The sequence below is a fragment of the Falco naumanni genome, chromosome 15, assembly GCF_017639655.2.
Source record: "Falco naumanni isolate bFalNau1 chromosome 15, bFalNau1.pat, whole genome shotgun sequence".
Lineage (NCBI taxonomy): Eukaryota > Metazoa > Chordata > Aves > Falconiformes > Falconidae > Falco > Falco naumanni.
Window position 1 is genome coordinate 4,617,573 of NC_054068.1, and position 19,664 is coordinate 4,637,236.

Below are 19,664 nucleotides of genomic sequence, written 5' to 3' on the forward strand. Positions count from 1 at the left end.
AACGCGACAGTACTGAGAGCCCATTAAAAGGTTTTTTTCAGATCTTTTCTGGTCAATATGGATGTGCATGTTAATCACTGATCCTCAAGGCTTTCATAAACTGCCTTCTACAATAGATGCCTAACTTTGCGATTCCACAAAAAGATCACTGACAGTTTTTAAGACCTGTTTTGAATCTTAAACTTAACTGCGTCTGGCTGAAACCTTGACATACACATACCCTTTGTAAATGTGTTCTATTAACACGAAGTTAAGAAGCTCCCAACAATCTTCAAAAAATGCTATTAAAAAGTCAGAAAGGAAAAGAAATCTAAACCATCATCTGATTGTACTTTTCAGCCCTCATATTTCACTTATGCACTACAGCTGGCAAACTAAGCATAGTTAGCCGTCTTTTCCCATTAAATGTACCATCATACAAAATGCATGGTTTGAATTCGGCTTGAAATGCTCTCACTGAAAGTCTGGCTATATGCTAAATGTGCAGTAGGCTGTAAAATATCTCCTGCAGTGCTCTCCAGCAGAGATTTGGACGTGCTCAAATTACTTTGGCTAGATTCTTTAAAATAAAGGATTTTAAAATATACAAAGCAAATTTAACTGAAATAAGCTATTATTAATCAGAACAAGCATATTAACAAAATCTCAAACCTGAAATTAATCAGATTTTCTGGCAACATTGTTGAGAAAGTTATTAGGTCGGATGCATTTTTAAACTTACTGAAGATAGAAGATTTATGCAATAGCCATTTTTCAGCTTCATGGAACAGATTTATGGGTTTGCAGACCGTCTGTATTTTCACAGGCTGGAAATGTCAACTTGGAGTAGGATTTAAAAAAATAAATTAAAATCTCCATCAATGCTCTGCCACAAGTCTGTCTGTGCATTTTTGGTCACTGAAAATTCATGTTTCCCTTTGATAAACTGGACATATTCCAGGGTGAATTCATTAGCTACGCACCAGTGCATAGCTTAGCTCTCAGGTCGGGCATGGCAACCTTTGCAGTAACTCACTGCAGCAGTTCTTTCCTGGGCGATCCTCAAGCATCTCTCAAGTTTCTAGGAGTTTATGGACAAACAGAGGCGTGCACATACTTTATTCTAACACTATCTCAATTGGCATCATACTTTGCTGGCTTCAGTGCCAGTCTGGCACATGAAATAATGTAATGACCCTCTCCAAAGCACATGCATATCTGTTAGGAGGGACCGTGGACAGGACCTATAGACTGCTAAATTCAGTGGTGCTGCACAAGACTTTTTAAGGCTTAAGGTTTATACACATCCATGTTTTGGTCAGACGTTTGTAGTTAATATAAATTTTTCCATTGGTTCAGGTCTCAAGAAATAATAATTTCAGCTTGGCCTAAAGAAACGTGTGTTTTACAGAGAATGCCATGGTGCAACAGGGCTGAGCATACCACTGAAGCAGCTCAGCAATTTTTAGTAAAACCCCTCTGTATAATAAACATGGAATATTCTGTAAACAAGTTTCCATCGGAGCTGCCTTCTTTCAGTCATCCTTTCAGTTTATGAGTAATATACAGATATTTATTGCAAGAAAAAGAGTCTGCCCAGTGCTTTGGAGGACAACTTGTCTCTGCTACAGCCTTTTGACTGATACCTGCCTTATGTCAACAAGCCACAGGAAAGTCTGCTGAAAGTGTAATACAATTTTTTCCAAAATATTTCAGCTATTATTATTTTTTTTACAACCAAAAGTGCACTTTTACAATACAACATATTAAAAAAGGTAGATGGAATAACAAAATGGAAACTCTAGACACTACCTTGTCTATACCAATATGCCATTACGCTTAGAAACACTGTAATGTAACATTTCCAGTTTACAGAAGTAAAATTCCTATTTAAAATTGTAATAAAAAAATATTTAGCTAGAAATAATAAAAATTAAACCCTCCTCCCTGCAAAGTATATTTTCTACAGACAAGAGATCTTGGCAGGAACGATTTTGCTTAAAAACAAAGCAAACAAAAATAAGAAAAATCTTGCTTACTTCAATCTTTCTTGCAATTAACTGGGCTGAGTATAAATACCATTTTATAGGGCTGGGAAGAGATTATAATGCTGTGATATCTCTATTTGTGGAATTTTTTCGTGCCTTCTCTCCGAGCCTAGCGCAGACCCAGCAGAGAGAATTAAGTAGCACACCTCTCACAGAAATGTTTTTTGTCTCATTCAATTAAAAATGAAGTATTGCTGGTACAGGCGAATCAGAGCATACGGGACAGCATGAAAGGTCAAACGACAGAGCTTCAGCTGCTCATCCTGACTGCTAATGACAAATCAATATATACCCAATATTGGCTCCTGCTACTCACAGAATCAGAGGGAGCCAGTGAGAGTTAGAGTCAGTGTTACAAAAAGAAATGTTGGTGCTACTCTGCATCACACTTAGAAGGCAACGAGCTCCTTTGCTCAGACATGAGTGACCAAATATTTTTTCAGGCTGGGACTCTGGTAGATTTTAGCACTGGAACCAGTTCCTGTGCTCCGAAGGAACAGTTTGCAGGGCTGCAGCCACACTTACAGGTAGTATTGGCTCTGTTTCCACCGGCAGAGCATTTTTAAAATTATGCACCCCACCTCACCTTCTGAGCAAAAAGATTCATCCCTTCAGCATTATTTTTTTTGTCACATTTTTGATTTAGCAGGTTGGCTTTCACTACAGTTCTCTATCTACAATGATATGATAAAAACAGAGTGAAAAATTAGATGAAATTCAGTTTCTAGTTCCCTGCCACTGAGAAGTACCTGATGAGAAAATGGTTGACTAATTAGTTATTTGTGTGGTGAAACAATAGACGTAAAACCTTTGGTAAACATGAAGAAAATAACAGGAGAGTCATTGCAACTAGAACAATAAGAAAACCCAAACAAAAAACCTAAAGCAATTAATCAAATGAAAACACTAATATTGTAATCATGAGGCAGTTAAATAAAATGTTATGAAAAGGAAAATATTTTTTGTTATTATTGTACAGTCTTTCAAATATTTCTCTATACCAAGATCTAATTTTCAAGATTTCTTTCCTTCAGGGGTAAAAAAAAAATCCTAGAAGCTGAGGTTTAACAACAAAAAAAATTCCACAAGCTCATTTATGTATTTTTTAATCAGAAGTGATTAGGGCTATAGTTAAATGAACCCAGAGGCTCTATCTGAATTATTCCTAAAGCTAGGGAAAAATACACCGTATCTGGGATTAACACACTAGTGTAATCAGGTTGTTACTGTTAGAATAATTGTCAACACATGCAAATCAGTAAAAGTTTTTTTTTCATTGTAGCAATTGTGACTCAAAAACTAATCAATGTGAGATGAGCTGGAGGTTCTTTTATAAACTACCTGGAGACTGTTTTAGCAGTAAAACTCTCAAGTTTCTGCACATGCCAGTTCTTTGCAACTGCACTCCCAGCAAAAGCAGCTTCTCCCACTGCAAATCCATTTGCTGCTTTCTCTTTCAAGCAGGGGTCCCGGCAGCTCTTGAAAAGATAGGAAATTTTTTAGAAGCGCCCAGCAGATTCACTACTAAAATGACACTATTGAACACAGCCATGAAATAGCACATTTCTACAGATTCCGTGCAAGTTATTTTTTTCCTAAGGGATGGGCAGAAAATAGGTGCAAAGTGGCTCGCTACTGTGAAGCATTAGTCTGTCCGGATCGATACAGCTCCTGTTGGACGGTGGATCCTACTGGCGGGAGCTGGCTGGTCCCAGCAAGGGATTTACTTCTGCCAGTTGCCGTAACGCCTCCAGTTTGCCCTGGCTAATGCTGTAAGGTCCCAAAGAAAGCGCCCGGGCCCGGCTGCACCCCCAGAGAGGCAGGGCAGGTTTGCGGGGCAGGTTTGCAGCTGAGCCCGTGACACAAACGTACTCACACGATCCAGTCCTGGCCCCCATTAACACCTATTAACTGGGGGACTCATCTCATAAGGAAGGGAGGGAATTAAGGTGTCTGCAAATTAATTTCCAAAAGGAAAGCATAACGAATTGGTGTATATGCTGAATAATCATTTTAGCACCGTTTCCGCCCCGTGCCAGGCTAAGGCCTCGGCAGCACCGATGCCTTTCGAACCGGCCGTTCGTGCAGCCCTGCCCTCGCACTACTCCAGCTCTGTCACACTTGCCTGCCTCTTTTGTTGCCTTTTTCTCATAAAAAATTTTCAAAGAATTACAGTGCAGTATAAATCTAGAAAACAGTGGGACTAGGTCATTCCAGAGATAGGAAAGAACTCCGTGTCACTCGGGGGGAGAGGGCTAGAACTCTCAGAGCCCCTTCTCCCCATGGCCAGAGCACCACAACAGGCGGAGGGGGACACCTTGTCACTTGGTTTCTGCAGGTTTAGTAGAATGACTTGATAGTAAGCATGCACAACCTTTCCCGTTAATTACAGATGTTCATTGGGAAGTGAAGAATGTTCACAAATGACACAAACGGAAGGAGGTGTCTAAATGAACATACACACGTGGTATCTCTGGGACCACAGCTCCTGGCTTATCTCTAGGCATTCAGAATTATTAATAGCATGACTTTCCTCTGTCTTATCCCTTACTGCATGCAGTAATTTTTATCTCTTCACTGCTAGAGAAAATGCTAGGAAAGAGTGCTGAAACTAGGAATTTCACATGAATTAAAACTAAAATGCTCCCTTGATTTATGTGGGAGAACCTACACAGGAATTTGAAAGAGGAAAAATGTGAAGTATTTTTGTCATGCTGCTTATAAAGAAAATAATTACCCCTAGCAGAAGATTAAATTATGATCCTCAAGGTGAAAGATGATGGTTTTGTCAGTGTTTTTTTTAAGGACTGCAACTTTTACTAGGGAAAAATGAGCCCAGGATTTATGAACTATAGTTTTGGTTTTGTTTTAAATTAATACCTGGGAAAAATAAAGGGGGAGCAGGGAGGGAGGTGAACTACAACAGAAGTCAGGAAGTAGGTATTAGCCAAAACAGTGCAATTCCAAAGAAAGGAATCTTATGAATTGTTAACGGAGTTGAAAGACTGTAATCACTACTGAATGGACAATTAATTAAAAGTTAATGGGACCTTGAAAATGTAGTGGCTTGGTGAAATCTATTCTACCACAGAAATCTGGACCATAGCCACAGGAAGCAGAAATATTGACAAGATGGACTTTTTGTTAAAAAATAAGTTTCAGACTCACAAACCTCAACCTTGAAATCACCAGACAACATTAGTTAAAGTTGTAAAAGAGATGCCACAAAGGAAACGTCTGCTCAGTCTGTCAAGTCAAGGTCAGAAAAGATAAAGTGAAAGGTTCCAAGCTATGAAGAACAAGGGGCTGAGTCCCTGTCTTGGACAAAGTGGGAAATACTCATCTCAAACAAAAACGTGAAGTATCTGCTATGAATAACACATAACCACAGTAAAGGACAGACCAGTGATTCACAAAAAAGCTAACACATCAATCACATGGCAATTTTCTTATTCTTAAGTAACTCTTTGAAACAAAAATTTCATTATAAAGGCCAAATACTTGAAAGTTATTTGAGACCCGGGTCCTAATTCCATGAAATTTATATTTTTTTTTTCTTATTATTTTTTTTTTTTTAAAAAAAGTAAATTAGGGCTCCCCTGACTATATAGGGTATTTCAGTCACAAAGTTTAAATAAAAGTGTATTTACTGTGATAAACCAGCATAAATATCTTCACTAGCTTTTTCTTAGCTTAGCAAGAAAAGACAAAGAAAAAAAGGGGACAAAAAAAAGAGGACGGACAAAATTTAACACACAACAAATTGACCATGCAATAAGTAGCAATTCAGAAAGAAAATCTGTGAAGAAGCTGAGACTGCCAGAAAAGTAATGGAAGTAGCTTCCTGTGCTGACAGAGCTGGGGCATTCCTGAGTTGGCTGAACTTGCACAGGACTTATTTCTAAGATTCAGCTATTTCTAAGGTGAGCACCATAACACGAGAGATGATAAGAGAGCAATAATGTTCTGCTGACTTAGACAAGCCTCAGAGTTTCTTGGCAGGTTACAGTTATGGGCCTGGCAGGAAAAACAGCCCCAATTCCTGCGTGTTCCCTCTCCTTTCCCCATCAGGCGTGTGACACAGTCCCCTCCAGCTCTGTTTAACTGCATGTATGGGACAGCTGGTATAAAATACACAGCTGGTGCAGGTTTCCCTCTCCAGAAGTTCATTTTAATGAGATATTGATTGCTAATCTTATTATTATAAGAGTATATTTCACATATTTGACAGGCATAATCCTGAGTGGCAAAGATCCGTGTTAGAATCCAGACTTCACCAAAGTGAAAGGAGAATGTTGATCCTGGGGGTAGCGTTGAACCTGATCCAGGCAAAAAAATCTTGCTTTTTCTCACATTAGAGCACTGCCTGAGCCATTATTTGTAGTCTTTGCTGAATACAAAGCTGATCCCCAGAAGTATATTTCATGTTACCGGTTCACAGTAACAACTGAATTAACAACTGACATCTCTTAGAGAGGATTTGTTCAACCGGGAGAGGTGTGCGAGCCCACAGCAGCCTGGAGCATCACCCCTCAGCCTCCCCTGCCACCCCAGAATGCCGCACGCTGCTGCTGCTGCCAGCACCTGCAGACTCCACCGACCCTGCCGAGCGCTGTCCCAGGCACGTCCTGTCACACGGACCCGAGCTCATACAGTTACACATCTCCCATTACAGGTTTCTGTACCTCTGGGGTGGGTTGAGTTTTATCAGCAAGGCAGGATGATTTCACTAAACCGTCCCCCGTACTCATCAACCACAACATTGTTGCCAGCTTTAAACCACCAAAATGTTCCTATGTGTCTCCCTGGCCTGCCACCAGATCCCTGAAGCAGGGAGCTGGACAAAAGCAAATTCAAGTTCCTGCTGGTACACGGCACTGGGAGGAGGAAATTGGGAATAAAAGGCTTATGCTAACTCAAGCCCTTCACGTGGACTTCCAAAATGCTACCCCTAAGGAGGAGATATATGGAGTTCCAAACACACTCAAAATATTTTAGAATGAAACAGAATCCAATCAGAATGGATTTTGGTCACAGTTGGGTGCTAACCCATGAGTGAGTTAGGAGATAGTTAACTCCTTCCCTATTTAATCTACTAAGCATCTATTATGAAAGTTGAATTCCCAAAAGGTCAGTGCAAGAGCAGGAAATAAGGATGTTGGTTTGGCTGGTTTGATGTTGTTTGGTTTTGGTTTTTAAAGAAAAGGGTTTTATTAACCTTTTTTTTAGTAGCCTACATTTTCTTATATTTCCTCCTAATTCTTAGTGTTTTTTCATAAAAATATATACACACACAAGTGCATGTAAATAAGTCTGTCCATGAAGGATTTCTTATGGAAATTCTATGAGTTATTTATGCAGATATGAGAGAATTACTCTGCGTAGGCATTAATTTTGAAAAATTATAGAGGCAGTGATGTAAAAACTTGCACTAAATTGATGTCCTAGTAAAAAAAAATACCCTTACCATTGCTGAGCATCAGATTATGTTTTCAGTTGCATATTACAATACACGAACATGATAATGTTAATTTCATGTCAATATCTATTTGAAACATATATGCAAGGCTGTCTAAAATTTTACTAATGGTCTGAATTTATCTGGAAGAACTGGAAATTCTCATAGGGTTTTATAAATTAGTGAAAAGCTAACAAAATAACTTTGTTCCTATATAAATAGAAGTCAACTAATTCCATAAAATATGTCACTGGTGTTATTATTGTAGCAATTAAGATGTTTTACCTTTTAGTGTAGCTTTGTTTAAAATAACTGTATTTGTAGTAGGAAAATAGACTCTCTTGACAGTTTTGTAGCCCAGAGGAGTTAATACCCACCGATTAAAAAATACTTTCCAACCTTTTAACATTCAATAACAAAGAAAGAAAGGGCAGGTGAGAAGTTCTGTAGGATGTGTGATAATGTGAGTAGATAATATTCACGAAAAACTCACACTACCATCCAATCCGATAACATAAAGAAAAAGGCACAGTTATTCCTTGCTAATGATAACACAAATTAAGTTTTCACTTTTTCTGGCTGATTTTGAATACACTATGCTCTTCATGGGTGCAGTTCTTATAGAAGAAACTTAATTAATTCCCTTTCATTCTTTTTGTAATAACAGGCAATCTCTATCTGAGCTTTATTTGACTGAGTACGCTGAACTATACAAAACACATGCAACTGCGTTCTGTCCTAAACGTTGGAGTGGCATCATGTCACATCTTTTCCTTTATTTTAGGCCAGTTTCTTTTGATTGCCTAACTCACTCTCTTTAATAACCATGAAAAATGGAAGTGTGATTTACCTTTTCTAATGTCTATGAATCAGATTTACAGACATTCAAGATGTCCAAATGCACTTTAAAACCCACGGACGTCCCTCTTCCCTCTCTGGCTCTTATAACTTTTCAAGATTGTGTATAACCATGTCTTAGTTCTTTTATATATAATATCGTCAAGTCTAGGTTGTTACATTCGTTACAGGTTGCTGTGCTGCATTTTCCCCTCCCTCCTCTTTCTGCCTTCAAGGGATGTTAGAAAAATGAAATACGACTTTTCACTTGTTGAGCAAAACCATTAGAAGTCAGATTCCACACACAGCTATATTCACTCCAGGGATATTCATTGTAACATCCCTTGTCTAACTAATGTTACGGCAAAACAAATTTGGTCCTATACCTGTAGATATAAATAGAGAATACTGACAGAGATTAAATTCTGCTAGATATTCGAACAGCATGTCACAAAGATTAAGAAAATGGGGCTTTTGTATGTATTTCAACATATGATATATGACCTGCGAAAAAACCTCGTGTTTTTCAAAGAAAAACTACAGGATGTTCTTTACATGGAAAATTATCCTTTATTTGCTAAAAGGTAAGTTTGTGCTGAACACTTCTCAGTACTATTCCTTTGGAGGCCAAAAAGCATTTTTTTTGTTAATTGACCTGTGTGCACCTGAATGCTTCCTTTGATATACTGCCTACAACCAATCTACTTCATATACAGCACAATTTTTATATCATGTTCATCATCATAATAGCCAAGACCCTTTCAGTAGTACATTAAGCAAAATGACAAATGTGTGTCATTTAAGAAATCTGCTGGCCAATTATGGAAAATGTGAAGTTAGAGGAAAAAGCTCCATGTAAGTATTTGTTTATGACACAAAAAGACACTCGCTAGGTGTTACGGGGTTAGGTGCTGAAAGGACAGGAAACAGAAGAATTACCGGTGTTTGTTTAACCTTAGTTTGCCACACTGACAGATGCTCAGATACTTTATATCTGAGCCTTCCCCGACCGCAGCGTGGGACTGGTGAGGCAAATACTTTACCAACAGTCTTCCACTATTTGGTTCACATGTAGTTTTATTTTCTGCTTGATATCTGTCATGTTCAGTGCACACAATATATAGTGCTCTAAAAATCAAAAGTATTTAATTGTCTCCTAAGCTTCATATTCACTATTATGTCCCAGTTACTCTGTGCTATTTAACCATGGATGGGATGCCCAAGAGTTAAACTTCTTATGCCCTTTTCCCTTGCTGTTAGGGACCGGAATGTTTTGCCAGCTGCCTTCCACACATGCCCGTAGTATGACTGTGGGATGAATTTTAATGTTTCAATTTGACAGACAAAAAATGGGAGCCTCAAGACCTTTAAAACTAAAAGTATCTGCTATTTTTTTTCCTGAAATGACAGAAGCTGAAATGAAAAAAATCACTTAACTGCACAAAGAAGGACTCATTCAAAGGGTTACAGTTCACCATGATTAAAGCTATTACGGCTTTTTTGTCTTTTTTTTTCCTTGTACTTAAATGCCTAAACTCTGTGGCAGTTTCCAGGAGTCAAACAAATTTCACACAATTGACATGGAGATAAGTAAACCCGAGACAATGGTGTTTTCTTTCTCTACTAAAATGTGTTTAAAACACAAGGTAATAACTTAGAAGCTTCCAGGGCCAGAAGCAACTTTTGAGTGCTCTGTTTTGAAGCTGCAAACCCTGTGCCCTACCAATACAAAAATTTCTTGTTTTAGCCCTGAAGCATTATCAGATAAACTCTGTGGCTGCATTTATTTTTTATGTATAAAATGCTACCAGTGGCTCAGGGCTGAATCTCTCGAGAGGCTGGGCCTTAGGCAGGTAGAATTCTATTGGAATTTTCCCATTTGAAAGAAAAAAGGGGAAACATTGCTCTGACAGGCCCACTAAAATAGGTAAACGTGTAAAAAGGTTCTCCAGGGTTTGGACTGTTCAATGAAATATGGGTGAGACAGGTTAGTATCTCCGAGGCAGTGCTATGCTAAGTACTACCCAATGGAGCTGCCCCAAGGGATCGCATGGATAGTAATTATCTAGCTCTATGAAGAGTAGGCATGCATGTCTCGAGGCGTATTTACCTAGAGCATAATGGTCATAAAATAGGAAGAAGTCAGTCCCTAGTAATTCGCATTTGAACCCAGAATGAATCTGCAGGGTTACTGCTGCTTAACAAAGTGCATAATTTCACTCTTACTCAGAAACTATTTTACAGAAATTGGCATCCTTATTATTAAGTTAATAGAAAAATTCCAATTGAACTCTACAAGACTTTTTTCCTATTACAGTAACATTGCAGAGCTCCATTTAGTAAAAATGAGTGCTTAAACCTTCTGACAATTTCTTCACTGAACTTAAATTCCACTCCAAGAATAACCGTATGTGAGTCTGAAAGAAGATGGGGTTCTTTATGCCTCGAAATGCACAGAACTAGGCATGCCTTGCAGTTGAGCAGTGGTTGTAGACATACAACAGGAGTTGTATGTCTTTGGGAAAGCTTCTCCTCTGGGATCAGATCCTACACCCAGATTCAGTGGGAGCTTTGCCACTGAACTGAGTGTGTCCATGATTTATTCTGTCCTTATTCTGGAGATGGCAAATTAATGAAATATAGCCGTAACACTAGCATCTCATATCTTCCCAGCAGGGCAAGAAGCCATGAAAGTACTACAGCATTTCCCTTTTCCAGTCAGGACATGAATTGCCAGACAACACCTGCTCTGTTATCATCTGATATCTATACCTGCTTTAAAGACGGACGTGATGAACTCCACAACAAGTACGGCTTAATTATATACTCCCACTCAATGTCAGGAATCTGGCGTAGACACATTACCAGCCTTTCTGCAAAACTTTTGAGTGCTCAGTTTTCCAGCGTTTGCCTTTGTATAAAATAACACTGGTCACTGGATCTACAGTCTTACACATTACAAGTCCAAATATATTTCTGTCAAAGCACCACTGAAAATTGTAACCACATATGGGTGTGCACGTGTGATCTAACTCGGCTGAATGGGACTCAAGAATTCAGTGGCTTTAAAACATTAACAGAAATTCATATCATGCCTGTCCCCATCAACTTGCCTCCTCACACAGTGTCCTCAAACTTGATAGCTAACTTAGTATAATTAAGATACTCTTTACTTCTTCCAGAGGCAAAATCCTGCCTTTTCTGGAACTAGAAGAGAACAGTAAATGACATAGTGAGTTATTGTCAAGATCCGACTTCCAATGCAAGCATAACTTGTGACTGATATACACTTTTGTTATATTTCTCAAGAAGATCTGCAATATTGTTTAGTCAGTGACATGAAAAATGCACCCTATAATTTTACAGTTCACAGCCATTCATTCTGAGTGCTGACATGGTTGAAATCATAATGTGGCAAAATATTGTTATGCAGGATAAAGACAGAGGGTCTAATTAAACTCCCCTTAAATGTTACATTCATCCTTATTAATCAAGAATTTGGGATTCTTAAGGTAGTATCAAGGGAAGTTAAAATTGGTTTCTATGGCTTATTTGATTACATGGATACACAGATTCTCAATTCTATCATCTATAGCTTTAATATCAACATATTAAGTCTGATTTATGCCAACAGAGCAGGGCAGATGGAAAATTTTAGGAAAACGATCTTCTGACAAGTATTGTCAGGAGTGATAAAGTCTGGCTTCAGGTAGCTAGGCTCCCTGCAAAAATGTGAATTGCTGGGCTGAGAATCCCTGGGACATCTGCTTTAGGTAGTCTTTAATAATTTAACTCGGACACTTCTGCTATTTCAGGGACTAATCAAAGGGAGAGGGATTAATCTTTTTTTTTCTAAGTAACGGGAGCCTGTTCTTCCAGGGAACTGCTTCATTCAGTCTGGGTGAAAATTTGCTGTCCCTTTTCTACTAGGAGAGGATAAGGAAAAAATAGGTGCTATAGCAACCTGTTTATGTACACTAATCTTTCCCCCAACCTTGGCAACTACTAGGAGGAACAAAGCAGTAAGACAAGATGTTAGCATAGATAAAGTAAGCGTGGGAGTTCCCCAACTCCCCACAAGGCAAAACCTGGCATGGCAAAGTTTAGCATCAACTGGTTAGATGGGGTTGGCCTTAAGTACTAAAAATTAAGATATACAAAAGCAGACAAGGAGAGAAGAGGCCTGACATCTGCTCCAACACAGAGAATATCAGTAAGAAGAGGGCAAAAAGAAACAAGGGAGATTTAGAGGAGTTCACCACTAGGAGCAATACCAGAAGCAACTGAGAAATCAAGGAGCCCTGGGGACTCTCCAGGGTGCAAGAAGGGAGGTGTCGACAGGTTGGCTGTAAATTAGAGAAGCCAGGGAATGCCTGTGAGTGATAAAAGGACTGAATAATAGATTTTGGGAAGACGACTACTGGCATCTGTTCACTACTCTGAGGAAAAGAAGGTCCTGCAATAGTATAGCTCAGCTGCTAAAGCTGACAGAGTTGAATGTGGCTTTCCTGAATGGTCAGCGTCAGATGCTGTCCACAGCTTTTATAGGACCTGGCTTCCAGATTTGGCAGTTTTAATTCTCTCAGCACTGAGATTTTTCTCCAGTCATTTATTTTCTACAGAGAATTTTTTTTTATTTTATTATTATTTTTTACCAGCTGCTTCCTCCCAGCACCTTAAATCAGATTCAGTGATATATCTGCACAGTGCCGACCAGCTACAAATCATCTTCTGCACAGGAAAAACGGGGCCTGATTTTCCTCTTCAGCTATTTTCACCCTTCCAGAGTTACATCAGCATAGCCATGGGTTTGAGAGAATAAAGGAGGTACAGTACCACTCCAGAAGCAACTTTGCTTCTTTCCGACCTTGCTGTAGGCCTAAAGCATTTTCTGTATGGGGAAACAGGGATTTGTTCACTTTGTTCAGTAAACAAAAAGGAGGAGTCAGTTTGTTCAGACAACAGCAACAACAGAAGATGCATTTTTTTTTTCCATTGGTTTCCCCCTTCAGATATTAATATTATGATAGTTACATCTGTATCCAGTGATTAACTACACAGATAGTATTAACACATTCATGAAACAGTTTCAGTACAAAGGCTGCTGTGGAGAATACTGTTGAGCTAACAGGTGACAGGTAAGTACCGGCAATTTTAAGTGGCAGTTGTGTAGCATGAGGGAATGGGCCCAGTTCTTCCTTTCAGAAGTGATTAAATCTCCCTTTCTGGCATTGCTTGCTGGATACCCCAATACAGGCAGCTACCTAGGGTTAAGAAATTTTGTGTCTCAAAATTTTGCAGGAAAGACAGAAGAGGAAAAACTTTTTGATTCAAGCAGATTCCCTCTCTACCTGGCGTTCTTTCTAACTTAAAAAAAAAGAAAGGTAAAGAAAAACAATGCACTGTCCAACATACAGCAACTTCAGTTCTAGAGATGTGTTACAAATTCCCAGTGGCCGGTTTCAGGCGGGCCATAAATAAAACTACAGAGCCAACTTGAGATGCTCTTGGGTGTAACTTACAGTGAAAAACTCTGGTGCTGCTTGCTGAGAGCATAGCCCAGCCATTCATTTTATGGCAATAGAACTATTCTTCTGTCTGCACAAGGAAAAGAAATCTCCCGTGGTTGGGTATCAAAGAGAAGTCTTTCAGACTCTAGGAGACATACTTAACAATGACTAAGTGTGTTACTTCATAAGCGTTCACTCTTTAAGGCGTTCTATCCCTCTCTCATTATACAGTAGTTCTGTAAGTGATTGTAGCGTATCCCAAAAAGCAAGTTTATCGACCTCCACCTGCAACAAAAGTGCTTTAAAAAGACTTAATGTGCAACTAAGCATGCAAATCTGATCCCTTAAGTGTTTGTGAAGAATGTGATTTGAAGCCTCATCCTTGTTCAGAGGGGGGTCGAGATCTCTGAAAAAATCCTGGCAAGAGACATGAAAAAGGTTTTTTGAATTGTCTTTCCAATTCATGGCTTATATATTCCCTACATGTAATGGTGGTGATTAGCAACAAAGAGAAGTAACAGAAATAAACTTGCTTTTTCCAGTGAGTTCTCCAGTTTTCTCAAGTATTTTGAGATCTGTAAGAAACTCACTGAATTATAAATCCTACTTCAGTGCCATTTCAGCACTATTTTACAGAATTTTAGGCAGTCAGTTTTTTGACAAAGAACATGCAGATCATAGTTTCCACCATTAAGAGTCTGGAAAGTTTCCACCAACTTCCACCAACTCTATAGGCACTGACCTCAAAGTTACGATGCTGCGATCTCATGCAAAATGTGGCCCAGTAGTAAAAGTCCCCAGTCCCAAAGGCAATGGCCATCCCATTATCCAGTGGCTCTTGGTGAAATGAAAAATAAATGAACACCATCTCTTTTAATTCAGTGTCTGTTAGGTCCAGCCTGACCCATCCCCATGGCCAAGGATGAAGCCTCATTATTATATACATGTAGCTTACGCTATAGAAAAATGCACTTTATGTAGAGAGAAACAGAGACTATCCACCTTTCAGGCAGACCAGCAGCTGTTATTTGGAAATGATGACAATAATAAATATGACTTTGCTCCCATTTCCAGACTAGCAGAGCTATCGCATTCACAACCGGTACAACAGCATGTTACTTAGTCGAACGTCCAGGCTGTGGGTTCAACGAGCAGCTGGGCAGCTGGATCCAGCACAGGCTATTCTAATCTGAAATGATTTATCTCAAACAAATGGAGGTCTACTGGTTTCATATTTGTGTAATTCCACTAAATTAATTATATGGTGATAGAAGGAGACTAGAATCGAATAAAAGGATGTCAACTTCTGAGCAAAAAACTGACATTCTATAGATGAGACTTCACCACTAAGACAATGTACCTATGCTTCCAGAAACCACAGCTACGTGGGGTAGCAGGATTCAGGTGCAGATAAATTACACACACATAGACAAGTATATAACTTATTTGCATATATTGCTTCCATGCCACTTTTGGCACTTTCATATTCCCATGAAACTCACTGCAGTTTGGGTTCTGTTTCTAAGTTCTCCAGCTTCAAATACTGCATTTTAATTCTACTTAGTAAATTAGATATGCTTTAGAGCTATAATAAACTTTTCTTGTGAAGATATTTTTGAAGCATTGAGTCACATTGCTTACTGAGAATAAATATTGCAATAATGTATTTACATAAATAATTCAAAATCCAAGAGCACAGTAGGTAATAAAAATATATTGCCATGATAAACCATGAAACCACAGAACAATGTTGCTTTAATTAAAAATTACAAATACACTGCAGTAAACAACTTATTTACATGTACTTAAAAGTCTAACTATTGAATACCCTGGACTTGTTGAATCCAAGAAAGGGAAAAATACTGAAACCAGTCCCTTCATACAAATACCGAGGACTGTAACTGTGTTTAATTAAGATCTACTGTTAATAATGGATTTCAGAGAGTGAGGTTCTTTTAATTTCCCAAGGTAGGAAATGTTATTAAATTTGGCCTTTAACTTTTCATTGACATGTACACTTGAAACTTCTGATTAAAATTTCAGAGGTTGAGAAGAAGCACCCAAAATTAAACTCTTAAATCTGGCACAAAAATAACAATGATCCCTGATTAAGAAATCAAATTTCAGAAACTTCATTACTGTTCTATTAATAAATTGGTGGGTTATAATTAAAATGAGGCCTGCTGGATTTCTTTCATTTTTTAATTCTAAAAAAGTTTGAATCTGTAGAGGGAATTAAATACTTTTTTTAAAAAATAGGTTAATGAATCTAAGAAATGTGATCCAACTCAAACAGGTTCCTTTTCTTTCTGGGAGTGATCACAGCAGAACAAACATTATTGTCCACCCAACGGGGTGTGCTCATGAAAAATTACAGGTTCTGTCTGCTCCTTCCCTTTTACAACATCCATAGTCCAAAGCTCACTATCCTCACAGAATTTTCACAGGAAATTATAGATGTAGGTATAGCTGTGAAAGTCGGTGTTAACCAAGTTTTAAAGGGGTATGTTTTAGAGTAAGATTAAACTTGATGCTTACATTATTTAGCTGGTCAATATGAGCATGCAGTTCTTGTTTCCAGGATGATGTTTCTACCTCTGCCTTGAGTTTCTTTGAAATGTTAACGTCAGTAGATCAGAGAAGAGCTGACACCATGAAAGTTCACTGCTAATCGTGTGCAGACAAATAGCTAGAGCTCAAGGTATGTGCTTTTGAGTCTTACAAATACTTGGAGTCATATTTTTTTCAGTGTAATACATTTTGCCAGCTTGTTTGAGCTTTTAAATGAAATTCTTTCTCAGTCTGCAAAAACACTTCAAGCTGAAGAATAAGAAAGAAAATTGCTTCAAAAGTACAGCTGCCTTTAGGAATTTTTACAAAGTAAGCCATGTTTTTCAGAGAGATAAGTAATTTGAATCTGATTCAGATATGCAATGTTCAAAGAATAAATTCAGTCTAGATGTGGACAATGGCACAAATGGTTTCTATATACTATTCATGGTTCTTGAAATGCATTTATGATGTTATATCTAGTAACTGAATTTCCTGATTACAAATAATCATCAGCTCACCCTACAAGTTTTATATAGAAAAATAACTAAAAATATCTCCCTGCAGTTAGGCATATCTCAGTTGTTATAGGTTGAAAATAATAATAAAAAAGTAACATTACTAATTCTCTGTTTGTTTGCATTCACCTGCACATTTTCAACAGATACATAATTTATTGGGGGTGATGCATATTGTTCACACAGCACACAATACAAATTTATTGCTTCTTGCAGACACAAAACATTGCTTGCCTGTGGTCATTGTTATTTAGTGTAATAGCTCATTCAACAGTCTGTATCGTGCCTGCTTAGCCTTTATTTTACCTATATAATCATAGTAAGGATTCTGATGATCTATAGCAGCACGGTCTGAAAACCATGCTGTTTGATATATACTCTCTATAAATATGAAGTCCTGGACCTAGACCCAAATTCTAAACATGCCTGTCTGTAGATACTTGTTGGAAAACATTTTGGCCAGACCCAAACTAGCGAGTAGCTGTTGCCTTTATACATGCATTTTTACACTACCCTTAATTGCAGATGCTGTTCTCATATACTAGTCTTCTTTTCACGGCTAGTAGCTATGTGTTTCAATAATACCTGCCAGTGTTAAAAGTATCTTTTAAAAATGCTATTTTATGCTTTCCTGTTGTTTTAGCAAAAGGACATACAGGTAGTCACATCAGCCCTTTGTGAATCATTCCACCATTTCCCAGATTTTCAGTATATTTGCATTATTTTCTTCTAACTTATACAGCCGCTTCCTTCTACATAGTTGCTGTATATGATCATGCCCCATTCCCAAGCCAGTCTAGCTTATTTCTGCTCTTTCCTGCACATGGAGAGTAAGAAAAAACATAGTCTTGCTTTTGGCTAAAAACCTTCCAGGTTTTGGCCATCCAGGTACGGTAAAACAACTGGGAAAATTCTATTTAGATTACGACCTAGTTACAGTCAAGATTTGAGAGTTCCTTTGCAGCCAGCTGTGAGATGGGGTAGACTCAAAAAACGTTAATGTTACCTAACTGGTTACACACAATACTTAAAGCCAGGTTCGAGTTCTCAGTGACTCATTGGTTATGTCCTATAATTTTAATGGCAACATAGTTCAGAGAAATTCAGCAAAATCAGTAAGCAGGTCAAGGAGAAAAATTCAGATAATAGTTTTTGGATTGTTGGTTTTGATAACCAAATCTTTATACTTTCTTGGCTTTTCTAGCATAAAAAAAATATCAACTGTTACATTAATTAATATGACTTTCCTTCCATGAAAATACACAGATATATGCAGAACTTCAACAACTATGTTTCTTAAAGTCAGTCCCAATCCAACTGGGGATCAATATCTTTTCCCTACACAGTCCAGATTCTGAGTAATGCTTATGAAGGTGATATTGCTGCATCTGACAAGCAATAGAAATTCCACAGGTTTGCCACCCATAGACACAAATCTGTATGACCACAGTGAATGAAATAAGGAATCTTTGGAGCAAAAACTAAAATTAGGAATCAAAACGCATTCTGCAAATAAATAAATTTAGAAAACAAGGGGAACGACATACGCTAAGATATTTTAATGGCAGAAATCAGAGGTGTTTTTGATAGAGAAAACCTGAAATATTCATACTCCATTAACTAGGTATTTCTTAGATGATGCAGAGAATTGGAACTTTTAATTATCTGCCTCGCCTTTTTCCCCCTTCCCTGGAGATGAGCAGGCTTGCCTGCTTAAATTCATCTCACCATTCGAATCCACGGCTGTCAGCACGGGGCTTTGCAATGGCATGCTTACCAACACTTGCTACTGACAGAGAACATCTCCAAGATCAGTAGCTTTCTTTTATTGTAGAACTGTACATATGTCAAAACTTCTTTAAGAAGTGCACAATCACTGCTAAATAATCCTGATAGCAGAGAAATCTATGTCTATGGTATAGATTGACAGTGCACATTGTTCAGGTTACACTTTGAAGTCATTCTCACAGAGATGTTTATGCCCTTTTTATATACATTGATATCTAGGGGAAATTAGACTCACAAGTAAGAACAAAAAATTAAACACAATGCCTAACCTGCAATTCTCAAACGCTGAGAAAAGCATTCTGCAAAGTCAATTTAGTAGGAGAGAAGAAAGGAGTCGATCTTTCATTTTTCAACAAATCTAAAAACAAAAGACCAGACCAGGTAGATTAACGTATAAGATGATGGCACCACTTCATAGTCCTTGCACCATGGCACACATATGGGATTATATTGTCATACCACAGAAATAATAATTTACTTTCATCTATCAGAGCAAATCCAAGTCTTAGTTTACTGTAACTTTAGTGCTTCACTGGGAAATCTTACTCAGCCCTTGAACACGAATGGACGGTCATTATTTCACAGAGAGACATCATAAACTGACTTAAACCATATGTAAACCAGGTAAATTATTTCTATACACATTATCAATTTTTACGCATTTTTCTCTGGCTCTCATGAAGGAAGAGGAATAAACAAGCAGGGGAAAAGTGATTTTGAAAGACTATGTGCAGCTACGTCTATTGCTTGTGGCACGCGAGCATTCTACTGCAGTAATCTCAGAGCCTGGAAAACTACTGTCCTCTGTCTAATGTGGTTCTTTGCTTTCACCATACTCAATATCTTCACTGCAGTGGGAAAAACAAGTAAATTGGCACTTATTATGTAGGGCCCAAACAACTTCAATTTAATTCTGTACTCACAGGCAAATTATTGGGCACAAAAGACATACTTTCTGATAGACGAAAATTAGAGG

General features: G+C 38.1%; 1 protein-coding gene across 2 annotated transcripts in view; it reads right to left on the minus strand.

The window, feature by feature from the left end:
• CDH13 (cadherin 13) overlaps positions 1-19,664 on the minus strand; it is a 504,987-nt gene that overhangs the window by 36,935 nt on the left and 448,388 nt on the right. The window lies entirely within an intron of this gene.